The sequence below is a fragment of the Macaca nemestrina genome, chromosome 12 (assembly GCF_043159975.1).
Source record: "Macaca nemestrina isolate mMacNem1 chromosome 12, mMacNem.hap1, whole genome shotgun sequence".
NCBI lineage: Eukaryota > Metazoa > Chordata > Mammalia > Primates > Cercopithecidae > Macaca > Macaca nemestrina.
The window spans coordinates 94,160,539-94,177,809 of record NC_092136.1 but is presented as its reverse complement, the minus strand read 5'-3'; the positions used below and the strand labels follow the sequence as shown (position 1 = coordinate 94,177,809).

The 17,271-nt window shown below is 38.2% G+C and overlaps 1 long non-coding RNA gene across 7 annotated transcripts in view; it reads right to left on the bottom strand.

The window, feature by feature from the left end:
* Positions 1 to 882: 882 nt before the first annotated feature.
* Positions 883 to 17,271, bottom strand: part of LOC105484340 (uncharacterized) — a 79,341-nt gene continuing 62,952 nt past the window's right edge. For 3 of the 7 annotated variants that reach the window (XR_011610993.1, XR_011610997.1, XR_011610994.1), the window contains one exon: positions 884 to 1,020. This is a non-coding gene — a long non-coding RNA (uncharacterized lncRNA). Of the gene's footprint in view, positions 1,021 to 2,749; positions 2,838 to 2,940; positions 3,011 to 17,271 lie in introns of all 7 variants that reach the window. The other 4 variants (XR_011610996.1, XR_011610999.1, XR_011610998.1 and 1 more) reach the window with 4 other exon arrangements.

Sequence of the window (17,271 nt, the reverse complement as noted above, 5' to 3'; positions counted from 1 at the left end):
ATGATGGAGGTGAGTACTAAGCAGACTTTCAACAGTTTCCCAAAGAGCAGGAATTTTCAACTAGCAACCACTATCGAATTTTTAAACTTATATCATTCAAGTCAGCAAAGAAAACTACACATTTCAAATTTTCTCTAAGGCCAAACATTTCATTCATTAGACAGATCATGTAATGGCTATGAATGGAGGCTCTGGAGCTAGACTGCCTGCATCCAAATCCCAGCTCTCTCTCATATTAGCTGTGTGAAAAATGAGCATATTAACAGTGCCTGACTCGTCATACTCTTATAAAGTATAGTTACAATCATTTTAAATGGTTATTACATTGCTTCATGTACAAAAAACACTCAATATATGTTATCTATTATTGTCATTATCATTATTTTAAAATAGTGTTCTGAAGAGTGTTTTCAGAGCTCTGGTAGTGGATGAGTAAATCTCAGGCAAATTATAAGAAATAAAACATTTGCCAGGGTCTATGTAGGAGAGAGAAAAATGAAAAAGACAGACTCTTTACAGATTCCTTTAGCTCTCACCATGAAGCAGGAAGATTGTATTCACATCCTTGGATCTTTTTCTACCTTCTCTCTAGCGATATGGTAGGCATACAATCATGATTGTGGAATAAGTGAAAGAGAATGGATGGAGGAATGAATGAATAAATGAATGGGTGGGTAAGCAAATGAACAAACAAGCAGATCACTGGTAATGGAATAAACTAAGTCATGTTCTTTTCCATAGTCTTTGATGTTCAGCTTATCATACTTCACCCAAATACACAGGTCTGATGTGCTCCACTGTCTTTCAAATGAAGAATCCTGTTGTTCACTATATATTGTCCCTCATCTTCCATCCACACAAACCAAAAAGAGGGTTCTTGGCTTCCAGCTGTGCTCTCTGGGCTTCTTTGTGATTTTTCCTGGCATCCTCTTGGTCTGCTCCATCCTTGGTCTTGGTTTCCAGGAAGGCACAGCAGGAGCCCACATGTCTGATATAGAAAAAGACAGTCCTAGCACTGTCCTGGGAAGAAACAAAGACAGTACTGTGAGAAACACATATTCACCCATCCAAACCCAAAGAATGGACTCGGAGACACAAAGAATAGCCGAAGTGAGACTTTTAATGGCGGTCTTGCAAGATTGGGTGTCTGGTAGACAGATACACCCTGGGCAGTTACAGCAGGTAATTTACCTCCTGGCATGCAAGTCCCTCCCCCAGTTCCTCATTGGTCGAGTACTATGGGGTTACAATCTTCCCGGACGTTGCCTAAGTTTCATCATCCCCCTTATAAGGTTATACCCTGGTCTCCTCCCCACTTAAGCTTTGATTTCTCAGTAACGAAACTTTCTTCCCTTTTACAGGCTGACCCCTCCTCTACATTCTGTTTGCATATGGTGACCTTCTAGATGCATGAGCCGTGCTGTTTGTTACATCCGCAGGCTGGCTGACAGTACTTAGATTTATCATGCCTTGAAAATGAGCCATTTAAAATGTTTTCTCACAGTGCCTTGTGGTTCTGCTTTTCAGAAAGACTAGAGGACACTCATAGTCACAGGAAGACTAGGACATTCATGGGTAGCAGGCCTGAATTTTCTGGCAAGAAACCTTGGACTCAGGTTTCAAAAGGGAGAGAATTTCCATGTGAGGTTGCAGAGTGTTAGCATATCTGCTCGATACTTCTCTTGTGTATTGACTCAGCTAAGGTAAGCCCCATTTTTCTAACATGTCAGTGACATAATACACCACTTTCTAGTGGGATGAGACAGTGTACAGGATATATTTTCCGAAACCTATCAGAGTGACCTGATACAGGGACTTCCTTTAAGTTTTCCTAAAGCACTAGAAGTGGAAAGGGGCAATGCTTGCAATTTGGTCAGATAGAGGTAGATAGTAACAATGCAGTTGAGCATAGAACACAGTGAATTTAAATTGTAGCAATTGTAACACCCTATTGCTATACTTAAGCATCATTTCTTTCAGCTGCCAAAGAGGAAGTGATAACTTAGCACAAGGTGTGAAAAGGGGGAGGTGTCAATAACTATATATCAAAGTGGTATGTCAACTGTTGAGTGCTTCACTGTTGTGTTAGTTTAATGGCTTTTATTTTTATTTATACAATTTTTAAATGATGAAAATCTAGTATGTAGAGTTACCTATATGACTGACAAGCCCAGTCAAAGTTACTTTGACACACTGACTCCCACAGCATAAGAGGGATCAATGTAAAGTTCTATCCTTAGATCCAAAGATCAGTTGCACAAATGAGGCTATAAATTACAGCTATTTGGAGAGCTGTCTTAGGCTTAGACAATCTGGATTTGAATCTCACTTCCACCACTTATAGTATTGAGCAAACTATTAGACCTCTATGAGCCTCAATTTCTTCATCTGTAACATTTGGTCAATTATACTATCCTTGAAGGATTATTTAAGGATTTTGTAAATTAACACTTATTAAGTGCCTGGAACTTTAGTACATGGTCAATTATTTATCATCTCTCTCTCTACCCTCCACTGGGCAGAGGATCCTCTAGGACATCCCAAGCAGAGGGCCTCCTGAGCTCCAAGAGAGGTCACACTCTTGTTTTTCAATCTCTATATCAAAGACAAGGTGAAGGGAAGCAGGAGCCTGTCTCATCTCCATTTCAGGATGTGTTTTGTTTCACTTCCCCCTAATAATTATCTGACTTAGGATTTTGATGCTTGGTCATTGTTCGGCCTATTCTCTATTTCCATTCTGATTCTTTACCTCTCCCTCCGCAATATTCTTCCTGATGTGTCCTTGGTATTTGCTGGGGACAATATTCTTCCCGATATGTCCTTGGTATTTGTCTCTCCTTGGGGAGAAAGTTGAGATAAGGTAATCAGCCCTTAGGACTGATGCTAATATTGCTTTAGTGATTCCTTGCAATAAGATTGTTAAGCTTGTTTTAATGTTACCTTTAATAACTTCCTCTCCTGTAGCAAAAAGAAGCACAAAATGATGATGGTGGCAGTGGTGAGGGGGTGACTTGTCAGGAAGAAAGAAAAAAAATAAAATAGAATTGTAGCATAGGTATAGTATATATGGAATTTTGTAATTTCTACGAGTGCAATTATAGAAAATATAGGTAATTTAAATCCACAAACAACTATAGCTTGAATTATATTTTTCTCTATGAAACTTTTACTCAGACCACATAAAAGGGTTCATGATAGCTATGTATTCCAAAGAATGCATGTAGTGAGGCAGTGTATGGCACAGGAGGAAGTATGGGGGATTGAAAATTGAAGACTTGGGTTCCAGCTGTGGCTTTGCCATTGACTATCTGTGTGACCTCAGGTAATTTACTCTCTCTGGGCCTCAGACTTCTCGTCTGTAAACTGGCAATGTTATTACCTGTCAGTGTGTGAAGATTAAAGGAGAGAATGTGTACAAATTGTCTGGCACTGTGAACAGACCCTTTTATGGGTCCTAGCACCTTTATTAATAAATTCAGGATAACGCAACCTGCCTTGAGGACCTCAATGCTTCTGAAAATGAGGACATGCTTTGAAATAGCCCTACAAATGTAAAGTATTCTTGGATTTAACACAGGAAGGTCAGCTGACTCATAGCCCATACTCAGCAAATGTCTAATGAGAGTAATGATGAGATGGTAGAATCTGGGGAGCTTTTGAATTGGTATCCCTGAGAAGTGTGAGCTTTGTGAAGAGTTCCCTAGTACATTTGTTGATGTCTGCTTCATTTGAGTTTACATTCAGGTGATCTCAGAACCTCAAAATGAAGTCATGAGCTTGATAATAGTTTATTGTGCTATGCTTAACCAAGTTAAAAACCATCCTTTCGGTTTCTGATTTTGTGGAAAAAGAGGAAGCACCATGGATCTACAGGGGCTTGGGCCTGAGGCTCCAGCAGGGGAAACATGGGCATAAATGGCATAGAAATTAAATTTTGAGGCCTGGGGATCCCATGATGTCAGGGAGAAGGCTAGACTTGTGCCTGTGCTTGCACCTGGCATAAAGTTGGTCCTGAATGAATATTTGTGCCATGAAAGAAAAAAAAGAAAGCAAAATCTGAGCTAATGAGGATGCAATACACTCTCTGATAAATCAGTAGAGCTGAGTTTCATGAATTTTATAATTTTATAAATACTGTATTTAAGAATAACTACACTAGAGAATGGCCAACCAGTTTGGCAATTTTATTTATAATAATGGCCACAGTTTATTAAACACTATGTAAAAGTCCAGCACTGTACTAAGGACTTTACACATATTATTAAATTTAATACTACAACCCTGTGTCAAACCAAACCCCTATTGGTTACCCACACTTTAGCCATAACCTACCTCTTACTTGGTAACAAAAGCCTGATTTTTTTTTCTGAGTTGCAATGTTCCCAACCCAGGATATGAATTCTGGTTGGTCTAAACCAATAATGATAACAATTCCCCAATTTCCCAGCTCCTTTCTATAAGAATTGTCATATGCCCTGTTTCTGGCTAACAGGAAATCTAGTACAGAGACCACAGAGAATCCTTCTATTTTCTTGATAAAAGGAAACATATGGTTTCTTTGAATATAAATGTGGTATCTGGAGCTAACATATGGTTTCTTTGAATATAAATGTGATATCTGGAGCTACATCAGCCATTTTGCAGTCATGAGGCAATAAGAATGAGGCAAAGGCCAAAAGAACTGGGAGACAGCATTGGGAGGTACTGATTCAACACAGTTAGCCACCTCTTGCAGAGCTCTTGTTAAGTGAGAGAAACTATACTTCTTTCTGTTTAAGCCACTGAAGTCATATTGCTTTACCTGGAACCAAATGATGCAAACTCTGTGATATAGAATACTATCATTCTCATTTTAGATAGAAAAATAGATTTAAGTAAGTAGCCCAACATTACACAAGTGCTAAATTGTGCTATTAAATTCAAGTCTAGCTTTATCCAAATTTAAAGCCTATCTTCTCAACCACTATGCTGTGTTTAAACTATCAGTATTGCTAATCTAATGTATGTTTTTGAACCCTGGGAATTCTAAAAGATAGAAAAACGTAGGGCAGAGGAAAAAGAGGAAAAAGCAAGTTCCCAACGACTTTGCTGTGGGGTTTGGACCTTTTCAAATCTGGGATGCTGATCTCCAGGAAGAGGCTGGAATGGTCCTGCAGACTTACTTGGTATCACATTTGGAAGTTTCTTCAGCAGCAGAAGGAGACAGGGGGTGCCCACATGGGGTGAGGTCAAAGAGTAGAGTCAGCAACTAGGATTGAAGTTTTGACGTGCAGGCTTTGCTGGCTTGGTGAGGAAATATGAAGCCATGCTGGAGAGCTAGCCACGGAGCTAAATAGAGACTCAGCCTTAATGCTGACTTAATGGGCAATGGCCATGTGCCTATGTCCCCTGCACAGAGTTAGGAAGCATGGCAACTCAGAAAAGATGCAACAGGAGCCAGGGAATGCGACTTGCTTGTAGCATGCTTATCATGTAAGCAGAAAGAAAGGAGGATCTGCCTGAAAAACGTACTCAAGGATGCATATCTCTGGGAAAGACACTTTGGGTCTGCCTAATGGTATGGAAAACAACTGAATCTTGCACTCCCAGCATTTTCCAAAGAAGGGTAATGATACATTCATTCAACCCTATGTCTACCGCACTGGAAGACAAAAATGAATAGGTTTCTGTACAATGTGCCAAATGTCGAATTGGACACTTTACGTATCTTATTTAATTTTTACTACAACCCAGGAAGGTAGTTGTGTTAATATTCTTGAGTTGTCAATTTATAAACAGTTGAACTGCAGGGACATTAAGTAACTTTTCCAGGATGCACAGCTAGAAAATGATAGGGTTGGAATTCCAGCCTAAGTTTACCTGTTTATAAAGCCCAGGCTGCACTACACCAACTCCAAGGAAGCTCACGGTAGAAGGAAACAGACATGTTTCTTCTATACTACAGACAGAAGGCAATTAATATCTAATCTCAGCACTTTGGGAGGCTGAGGCAGGAGGATCACTTAAGGCCAGGAGTTTGAGACCAGCCTAAGCAACATAGCAAGATCCCATCTCTACAAAAAATTTAAAAAAATTAACTAGGCATAGTCATGTGAGCCTGTAGTCCCAGCTGAGATGAGATGATTGCTTGAGCCCAGGAGTTTGAGGCTGCAGTGAGCCATGATTGTGCCATTGACCTCCAGCTTGGGTGATAGAATGACACCCTTTTCAAATAAATAAATAAATAAGTCAGGAGCTCAGTTTGCAAATGTTGAGTTAGTGTTATCAGTAGGATATTCAGATAAAGGTATCCAAGAAACTCTTTGTTATAAGAATTTGGGTATTGACCAGGAACCACTGGCTGAAATCCTAACATGGTTGTCATCAGTATAGAGACTTATTGATTCCAATGGGGTAACAGAGGTTTAAGGATGAGAATATCTATTGAGAGGAGAAGTGGGCTGTATTAATGAGTTCACTAACATGAATGCTGTTATATTGGTCCCCAATGAATCACACTTCCCAGTATTCATACTCTTGTGAAGTTTTTCCCTTTGCACCTGGCCTGGCCCTGTGACCTGCTTTAAGCAATAAAATGCTGAGACTGTGATACTCTGAAAGTCTAGGGCTAACCCTTAAGAAGGGCCAGCAGCTCTACTTTGGTGCTCAGGCTCTGAGGGAAGCCAGCTGTTATTCAAGAAATCTGAACATCCTGTAAAAAGTCCAACCCAGTCATGTGAAAAGGCCACACAGAGAACCAAGGCTCTCCTTAGAAAGCCTAATATTAAGATAGACTAACATTCTATCTTTCAGTTCATATAATTCTTAGTTCTGCTGGCCAACAGCCGCAGCTGAGTTCCTAGTCAACAAACAGCAACAACTGCCTGCCATGTGAGTGAGAACGTCTTGGGATTTGATCTTCCAGGCCCATTGAGCCATGCCAGACAATGCAATCAATGTAGGGCAGAGATGGGTTCACTCCACTAAGCTCTGCTCAAATTTCAGAATCACGAGCAGATAACTAGAATGGTGATATTTTTTAAGCCATTAAGTTTCAGAGTTCATGATATAGCAATAAATACCCAAAACAAGTATGTACCTTGACTGATATGTATATGAGCCTGTTTATCTCCATAGATACATGCTTGCCTGGGGCTATTATTTTTTCCTTTTGAAGACTCTCTTAGAAACAGAACCAGAAGATAATTGGAGGGTCAGGAAGATGAAGCCTCTCAGAAGCTGTGATCAGTGTGTTTTATATTTTAAAATATAGCCTGTTATTTATAGGTCATGGTTTAGCATCCTGATGTTCTCTTTCAAAGCGCTAACATCTAAAAATATGTATTTTGTAGAAAAATGAAATTATATGTACCAGTTTCATTAATGTTAATATCCTTTAGTTTCCAGGGGAATTATGAATAATTTGTAAAAGAAGCAAAGAAATGAAAACAAAACAGGAATTTCAAAGGAGCAAGGGGCTTAACCTGCCTCCATTTACAAGATCTTTCACTGAACTTCTATGTGTGTGACTCACATTTTGTTGTATTTGACTAACATTCTGTCTTTCAGTTCCTATAATTCTTTCAGTTCACCTGGCAACTTGAAGTATTTATTATGTCTCATCGTATCAGTCATGTTTAATTATATAGCAGTATGGCCTCAGTGAAAAAAGATACACATGATAGAGCCTGACTTCCAATTCTGGTTTGACCTAATCTTCTTACCATGAAACTAAGAAAATGTTCTCTGAACCGCATTGCTGTTAGATGGGGAAAAACATTTTGTCAGGCTGCACGTGGTTGCCTGTGCCTGTAAGCTAAGATTGCACTACTGCACTTCAGCCTGAATGACACAGCAAGACCCAGTTTCTTAAAAGACAAGAAAGTATTGTCTAGAGATACATTTTCAAAACCATAGCCACTATCTATAGGCAGCACTGAGAATGTGAAATGTGACTGCTCTGAATTGAGATGCTCTGTAAGTACAAAATACACACTGATTTCAAAGATTTAGTATGAAAAAGATATAAAATATTTAACTAATAACTTATATTAATTATATGTTGATATAATTTGGATATATTAGATTAAGTGAAATATATTAGAATTAATTTCAGTGGGGCATGGTGGCTCCTGCCTGTAATCTCAGTGAGTTGGGAGGCTGAGACAGGAGGATCACTTGATCTCAGGAGTTTGAGGCTGCAGTGAGCTATGATCACACCACTGCACTCCAGCTTGGGCAGTAGAGCAAGACCCTATCTCTGAAACAAATACATAAATAAAATTAACTTTATCTTTTTCTTTTGCTTTTTTAATGTGGCTATTAGAAAATTTAAAATTACATATGTGGTTCACCTTTGTGGCTCACATTATATTCGTGTTGGATAATACTAGTCTAGAGCACTAGGCTAAAGTTATAAATAGAGATGCAGAATTGTACATTTAGGCTGATACTACCACAAAAATATCAGGAGATTTCACATTAACTGACCCCCTTATCGTGGCCTGACAATCTTAGTGGCTTCAGTGGCTATACTACACAGTTCCATTCTGATTAAACTATTAACCCCACCAGTGGCTCCATCACCTTCCCCAAAGCACCTCTATTCCCACTATGAGGCAATTGAAAGCCATCAGAGAGGGACTTTATCAACTTCCACAAAAAACCTACAAATGTATTTTTAAAACATTGTTAAAAGATCATTAACTGTCTATGCAAAAATAATAATGCACTGAGGAGTTTGTAACATATGATGAAGTAAAATATGACAACAATAACACGGGGCTGGGAAGGGGAAAATGGAAGTATTCTCTTGGAAGATTCTTATACCATAATAATATTGCTTGAATACAGACATTGATGAGTTAAAGATGTATAGTACAACGGAGAAAGGGTAGTTTTATCACCAAATGGTGTTGAAATGACTGGATATACATATTGAAAAAAAAAAAAACTTTTGAACTTTATCTCACAACATACACAAAAATTACCTTGAAATGAATCAAACCAGACTATAAAAGCTCATGTTATAAAACTGTCAGGAAAATATAAGGAAAAATCTTTGCAACCTTGTGGTAGGCAAAAATTTCCTAGGTAGGCAAATCATAAAAGAAAAGGTTGATAAATTAACATTTATCAAAATAAAAATTTTGACTCTTTGAAAGATACCATTTAGAAAATATGTAAAGTAAGCCTACAGCCTAAGAAAAAATATTTGCAATACATATATCTCTGACAATTAACTTGTATACTAATTATGTAATTACTTTTTTATTTTTTTATTTCAATAGTTTTTTGGGGAACTGGTGGTGTTTGGTTGCATGGAAAAATTCTTTAGTGGTAATTTCTGAGATTTTGGTGCATTTGTCACCTAAGCAGTATACACAGTATCCAATGTGTAGTTTTTTTTTTTTTATTGTTATTATACTTTAAGTTCTAGGGTACATGTGCACAACGTGCAGGTTTGTTACATATATATACATGTGCCAAGCTGGTGTCCTGCATCCATTAACTTGTCATTTCCATTAGGTATATTTCCTAATGCTATCCCTTCCCCATACCCCCAACCCACGACAGGCCCTGGTGTGTGATGTTCCCCTTCCTGTGTCCAAGAGTTCTCATTGTTCAATTCCCACCTATGAGTGAGAACATGTGGTGTTTGGTTTTCTGTCCTTGTGATAGTTTGCTGAGAATGATGGTTTCCAGCTGCATCCATGTCCCTACAAAGGACATGAACTCATCCTTTTTCATGGCTGCATAGTATTCCATGGTGTATATGTGCTACATTTTCTTTATCCAGTCTATCATTGATAGAAATTTGGGTTGGTTCCAAGTCTTTGCTATTGTGAATAGTGCTGCAAAAAACATATGTGTGTATGTGTCTTTATAGCAGCATGATTTATAATCCTTTGGGTATATACCCAGTAATGGGATGGCTGGGTCAAATGGTATTTCTAGGTCTAGATCCTTGAGGAATTGCCACACTGTTTTCCATAATGGTTGAACTAGTTTACGGTCCCACCAACAGTGTAAAAGTGTTCCTATTTCTCCACATCCTCTCCAGCACCTGTTGTTTCCTGACTTTTTAACAATCGCCACTCTAACTGATGTGAGATGGTATCTCATTGTGGTTTTGATTTGCATTTCTCTGATGGTCAGTGATGATGAGCATTTTTTCATGTGTCTGTTGGCTGCATAAATGTCTTCTTTTGAGAAGTGTCTGTTCATATCCTTCGTGTACTTTTTGATGGGGTTGTTTGTTTTTCTCTTGTAAATTTGTTTGAGTTCTTTGTAGATTCCGGATATTAGCCCTTTGTCAGATGAGTAGATTGCAAAAATTTTCTCCCACTCTGTAGGTTTCCTGTTCACTCTGATGGTAGTTTCTTTTGCTGTGCAGAAGCTCTTTAGTTTAATTAGATCTCATTTGTCAATTTTGGCTTTTGTTGCCATTGCTTTTGGTGTTTTAGTCATGAAGCCTTTGCCCATGCGTATGTCCTGAATGGTATTAGCTAGGTTTTCTTCTAGGATTTTTATGGTTTTGGGTCTTATGTTTAAGTCTTTAATCCATCTTGAGTTAATTTTTGTATGACGTGTAAGGAAGGGGTACAGTTTTCACAACATCATTTATTAAATGAGGAATTCTTTCCCTGTTGCTTGTTTTTGTCAGGTTTGTGAAAGATCAGATGGTTGTAGATGTGTGGCATTATTTCTGAGGCCTCTGCTCTGTTCCATTGGTCTATGTATCTGTTTTGGTCCCAGTACCATGCTATTTTGGTTACTGTGGCCTTGTAGTATAATTTGAAGTCAGGTAGCGTAATGCCTCCAGATTTGTTCTTTTTGCTTAGGATTGTCTTGCCTATGTGGGCTGTTTTTTGGTTCCATATGAAATTTAAAATAGTTTTTCTAATTCTGTGAAGAAAGTCAATGGTAGCTTGATGGGGATAGCATTGAATCTATAAATTACTTTAGGCAGCATGGCCATTTTCATAATACTGATTCTTCCTGTCTATGAACATGGAATGTTTTTCCATCTGTTTGTGTCCTCTCTTATTTCCTTGAGCAGTGGTTTGTTGTTCTCCTTGAAGTGGTCCTTCACATCCCTTGTAAGTTGGATTCCTAGGTATTTTATTATCTTTGTAGCAATTGTGAATGGGAGTTCACTCATGATTTGGCTCTCTGTTTGTCTATTATTGGTGTATAGGAATGCTTGTGATTTTGCACATTGATTTTGTATCCTGAGACTTTATTTTTTATTTTTAAATTATGGCCATTCTTTCAGGAGTAAGTTGGCATCTCATTGTGGTTTTGATTTGCATTTCCCTGATAATTAGTGATGTTGAGCAGTTTTTCATATGTTTGTTGGCCATTTGTATATCTCCTTTTGAGAATTGTCTATTTATGTCTTTTGCCCATTTTTTGATAGGATTATGTTTATGATTTTTTCTTTCTGATTTGTTTGCATTCTTTATTAGTCCTTTGTCAGATGCATAGTTTGTGAAATTTTTCTCCCACTCTGGATTGTCTGTTTACTCTGTTGATTATTTCCTTTACTGTGCAGTAAAGACTTTTAGTTTAATTAGGTCCCATCTATTTATTTATATATTATTATTATTATTTTATTTTTAGTTTTTTGCATTTGCTTTTGGGTTCTTGGTCATGAATTCTTTGCCTAAGCCAGTGTCTAGAAGAGTTTTTCCAATGTTATCTTCTAGAATTTTTTTGGTTTTTCATCTTAGATTTAAGTCTTTGATCCATCTTGAGTTGATTTTTGTATAGGGTGAGAGATAAATATCTTGCTTCATTCTCCAACATGTGTCTTGCTTCTGTTATGTGGGCTCTTTGTTGGTTCCATGTACATTTTAGGATCATTTTTTCTAGTTCTGTGAAGAATGATGATGGTACTTTGATGGGAATTGCATTAAATTTGTAGATTGCTTTTGGCAGTATGGGCATTTTCACAATATTGATTGTACCCCTCCATGAGCATGGGATGTGTTTCCATTTGTTTGTGTCATCTATGCTTTCTTTAAGCAGGGTTTGGTAGCTTTCCTTGTAGAGATCTTTCACCTCCTTGGTTAGGTATATTCCTAAGGTGGTTTTGTTTGTTTGTTGTTTGTTTTTTTTCTTTTTTGGAGCTGTTGTAAAATGGGTTGAGATTTTGATTTGATTCTTAGCTTGGTCATTGTTGGTGTATAGCACTGCTACTGATTTGTGTACATTGGTTTTGTATCTTGAAACTTTACCAAATTCATTCATCAGACGGGAGCTTTTTGGATGAATCTTTAGTGTTTTCTAAGTATATGATCATTTCATTGGTGAACAGCAACAGTTTGACTTCCTCTTTACTGATTTGGATGTGCTTTATTTCTTTCTCTTGTCTGATTGTTACGGCTAGGATTTCCAGTATAATGTGGAATAGTAGCAGTGAAAGTGGACATCCTTGTCTTGTCCCAGTTCTCAGAGGGAATGCTTTCAACTTTTTTCCATTCAGTGTAATGTTGGCTGTGGGTTTGTCATAGATGGGTTTTATTACCTTGAGGCATGTCCATTCTATGCCAATTTTGCAGAAGGTTTTGATCATAAAACGATGCTGGATTTTGTCTAATGCTTTTTCTGCATCTATTGAGATTGTATGATTTTTGTTTTTAATTCTGTTTATGTGCTATATCACATTTATTCACTTGGGTATGTTAAACCATCCCTTCATCCCTGGTATGAAATTACTTGATTGTGGTGTATTCTCTTTTTGATATGCTGTTGGATTTCATTAGCTAGAATTTTGTTGAGGATTTTGTTCTAAAAAAATATTGAGCATCTGTGTTCATCACTGATATTGGTCTGTAATTTTCTATTTTTGTTATATCCTTTTCTGGTTTTCAAATTAGGATGATACTGGATTCATAGAATTATTTAAGGGGGATTTCCTCTTTTTCTGTCTTTTGAAATAGTTTCAGTAAGATTGGCACCAGTTCTTCTTTCAATGGCTGATAGAATTCAGCTATTAATCCATCTGGTCCTGGACATTTTTTATTGGCAATTATTTTATTACTGTTTCAATAGCTCTCCTTGCTATTGGTCTGTCCAGAGTTTCTATTTCTTCTTGATTTAATCTAGGAGGGTTTTATATTTCCAGGAATTTATCCATTTCCTCTAGATTTTCTAGTTTCTGTTTGAGTAATGGTGTTCGTAGTAGCCTTGAACGATCTTTTGTATTTCTGAGGTATCAGTTGTAATATTTCCCATTTCATTTCTAATTGAGCTTATTTAGATCTTCTCTCTTCTTTTCTTGGTTAATCTCACTAATAGTTTATCAATTTTGTTTATTTTTTCAAAGAACCAGCTTTTTGTTTCATTTGTCTTTTGTATTTTTTTCAATTTCAATTTCATATAATTCTGTTCTGATCTTTGTAATTTCTTTTCTTCTGGTGGGTTAGGGTTTGGTTTGTTCTTGTTTCTCTAGTTTCTTGATGTGTGACCTTAGATTGTCTATCTGTGTTCTTTCAGACTTTTTGATATAGGCATTTAATGCTATGAACTTTCTTCTTAGCACAGTTTTTGCTTTATTCCAGAGGTTTTGATAGGTTGTGTCACTATTATCATTTAGTTCAAATAATTTTTAAATTTCCATTTGATTTCATTGCTGACCCAAAGACTATCCAGGAGCAGATTATTTAATTTACATATATTTGTATAGTTTGGGGGGTTTCTTTTGGAGTTAATTTCGTTTCATTCCACTGTGGTCTGACAGGGTACTTGATATAATTTAGATTTTCTTCAATTTATTGAGACTTGTTTTGTGGCCTATCATATGATTTATCTTGGAGAATGTTCCGTGTGCTGATGAAAAGAACCTATATTTTGCAGTTGTTGGGTAGAATGTTCTGTAAGTATCTGTTAAGTCCATTTGCTATAGGGTATGATTTAAGTCAATTGTTTCTTTGTTTACTTTCTGTCTTGATGACCTCTCTAGTGCTGTCAGTGGAGTATTGAACTCCCCATTATTATTATGTTGTCTATCTCATCTCTTAGGTCTAGCAGTAATTGTTTTATAAATTTGGGACCTCCAGTGTTGGGTGCATGTATATTTAGAATTATGGCATTTTCCTGTTGGACTGATTCTTTCATCATTATATAATGTCCCTCTTTGTCTTTTTAAATTGTTGTTGCTTTAAAGTCTGTTTTGTCTGATATAAGAATAGCTACTCCTGCTCACTTTTGGTTTTCATTTGCATGAAATATCTTTTCTCATCCATTCGCCTTAAATTTATGTGAGTTCTTATGTGTTAGGTGAGTTTCTTGATGATTTAATAAATAACACCATTTAGCTAAAGATAATATCAATCTCTATCTCATACCCACAAAATAAACACTAGATAGATAAAAAACCTAAATATGGGGGACATGCCCAAGATGGCCCAATAGGAACAGCTCTATCCCCCAGCTCCCAGCATGAGTGACACAGAAGATGGGTGATTTCTGCATTTTCAACTGAAGTACCAGGTTCATCTCACTGGGGCGTGTCGGACAGTTGGTACTGATCCGTGGGTGCAGCCCAACCAGCGAGAGCTGAAGCAGGGTGAGGCATCTTGGATATAACCAGGAGATTATATCCCACACCTGACTTGGAGGGTCCCACGCCCACAGAGCCTCCCTCATTGCTAGCACAGCAGTCTGAGATCCAACAGCAAGGTGGCAGGAAGACTGGGGGAGGGGCACCCGCCATTGCTGAGGCTTAAGTAGGTAAACAAAGCTGCCAGGAAGCTCAAATTGGGTGGAGACCACCACAGCTCAAGGAGGCCTGCCTGCCTCTGTAGACTCCACCTCTGGGGACAGGGCATAGCTAAACATAAAGCAGCAGAAACCTCGGCAGAGGTAAATGTCCCTGTCTGACAGCTGTGAAGAGGGCAGTGGATCTCCCAGCACAGAGCTTGAGATATGAGAATGGACAGTCTGCCTGCTCAAGTGGAGCCCTGACCCCTGACTAGCCTAACTGGGAGACATCCCCCACTAGGTGCAGACTGACATCTCACACCTCACATGACAGGCTACACCCCTGAGACGAAGCTTCCAGAGCAAGAATCAGACAGCAACACTCACTGTTCAGCAATATTCTATCTTCTGCAGCCTCCACTGCTGATACCCAGGCAAACAGGGTCTGGAGTTGACCTCAAGCAAACTCCAACAGACCTGCAGCTGAGGGTCCTGACTATTAGAAGGCAAACTAACAAACAGAAAGGACACCCACACCAAAACCCCATCAGTATGTCACCATCATCAAAGACCAAAGGCAGATAAAACCACAAAGATGGGGAAAAAGCAATGCAGAAAAGCTGGAAATTCAAACAATCAGAGCGCATCTCCCCCTCCAAATGAACGCAGCTCATCACCAGCAACGTAACAAAGCTGGATGGAGAATGACTTTGACGAGTTGAGAGAAGAAGGCTTCAGTCGACCAAACTTCTCAGAGCTAAAGGAGGAACTACGTAACCAGTGCAAAGAAACTAAAAACCTTGAAAAAAGATTTGATGAATGGCTAACTAGAATAACGAATGTAGAGAAGTCCTTAAAAGAACTGATAGAGATGAAGACCATAACACGAGAACTACATGACAATTGCATGAGCTTCAGTAACTGACTCGATCAACTGGAAGAAAGAGTATCAGCGATTGAAGCTCAAATGAATGAAATGAAGCGAGAAGTGTAGAGAAAAAAGAGTGAAAAGAAATGAACAAAGCCTCCAACAAATATGGGATTATGGGAAAAGACCAAATCTATGTCTGATTGGTGTGCCTGAAAGTGACAGGGAAAATGGAACCAAGTTGGAAAACACTCTGCAGAATAGCATCCAGGAGAACTTCCCCAACCTAGTAAGGCAGGCCAACATTCAAATTCAGGAAATACAGAAAATGCCACAAAGATACTCCTCGAGAATAGCAACTCCAAGACACATAATTGTCAGATTCACCAAAATTGAAATGAAGGAAAAAAGGTTAAGGGCAGCCAGAGAGAAAGGTCGGGTTACCCACAAAGGGAAGCCCATCAGACTAACAGCAGATCTCTCGGCAGAAACTCTACAAGCCAGAAGAGAGTGGGGGCCAATATTCAACGTTCTTAAAGAAAAGAATTTTCAAGCCAGAATTTCATATCCAGCCAAACTAAGTTTCCTCAGCGAATGAGAAATAAAATCCTTTACAGACAAGCAAATGCTTAGAGATTTTGTCACCACCAGGCCTGCCCTACAAGAGATCCTGAAGGAAGCACTGAACATGGAAAGGAACAACAGGTACCAGCCATTGCAAAAACATGCCAAAATGTAAAGTCCATCAATGCTAGGAAGAAACTGCATCAACTATCGAGCAAAATGACCAACTAATATCATAATAACAGGATCAAGTTCACACATAACAATATTAACCTTAAATGAAAATAGACTAAATGGTTAATTAAAAGACACAGACTGGCAGATTGGATAGAGTCAAGACCCATCAGTTTGCTGTATTCGGGAGACCCATCTCACATGCAGAGACACACATAGGCTCAAAATAAAGGGATGGACGAAGATCTACCAAGCAAATGGAAAACAAAAAAAAGCAGGGGTTGCAATCCTAGTCTCTGATAAAACAGACATTAACCATCAAAGATCAAAAGAGACAAAGAAGGCCATTACATAATGGTAAAGGTATTAATTCATCAGGAAGAGCTAACTATCCTAAATATATGGGCACCCAATACAGAAGCACCCAGATTCACAAAGCATGTCCTTAGAGACTTACAAAGAGACTTAGACTCCCATACAATAATAATGGGAGATTTTAACACCCCACTGTCAACATTAGACAGATCAACAAGACAGAAAGTTAACAAGGATATCCAGGAATTGAACTCAACTCTGCACCAAGCAGACCTAATAGAATCTACAGAACTCTCCACCCCAAATCAACAGAATATACATTCTTCTCAGCACCACATCACACTTATTCCAAAATTGACCACATAGTTGGAAGTAAAGCATTCCTCAGCAAATGTACAAGAACAGAAATTATAACAAACTGTCTCTCAGACCACAGTGCAATCAAACTAGAACTCAGGACTAAGAAACTCAATCAAAACCACTCAACTACATGGAAACTGAACAACCGGCTCCTGAATGACTACTGGGTACATAACGAAATGAAGGCAAAAATAAAGATGTTCTTTGAAACCAATGAGAACAAAGATACAACATACCAGAATCTCTGGGATACATTTAAAGCAGTGTGTAGAGGGAAATTTATAGCACTAAATGCCCACAAG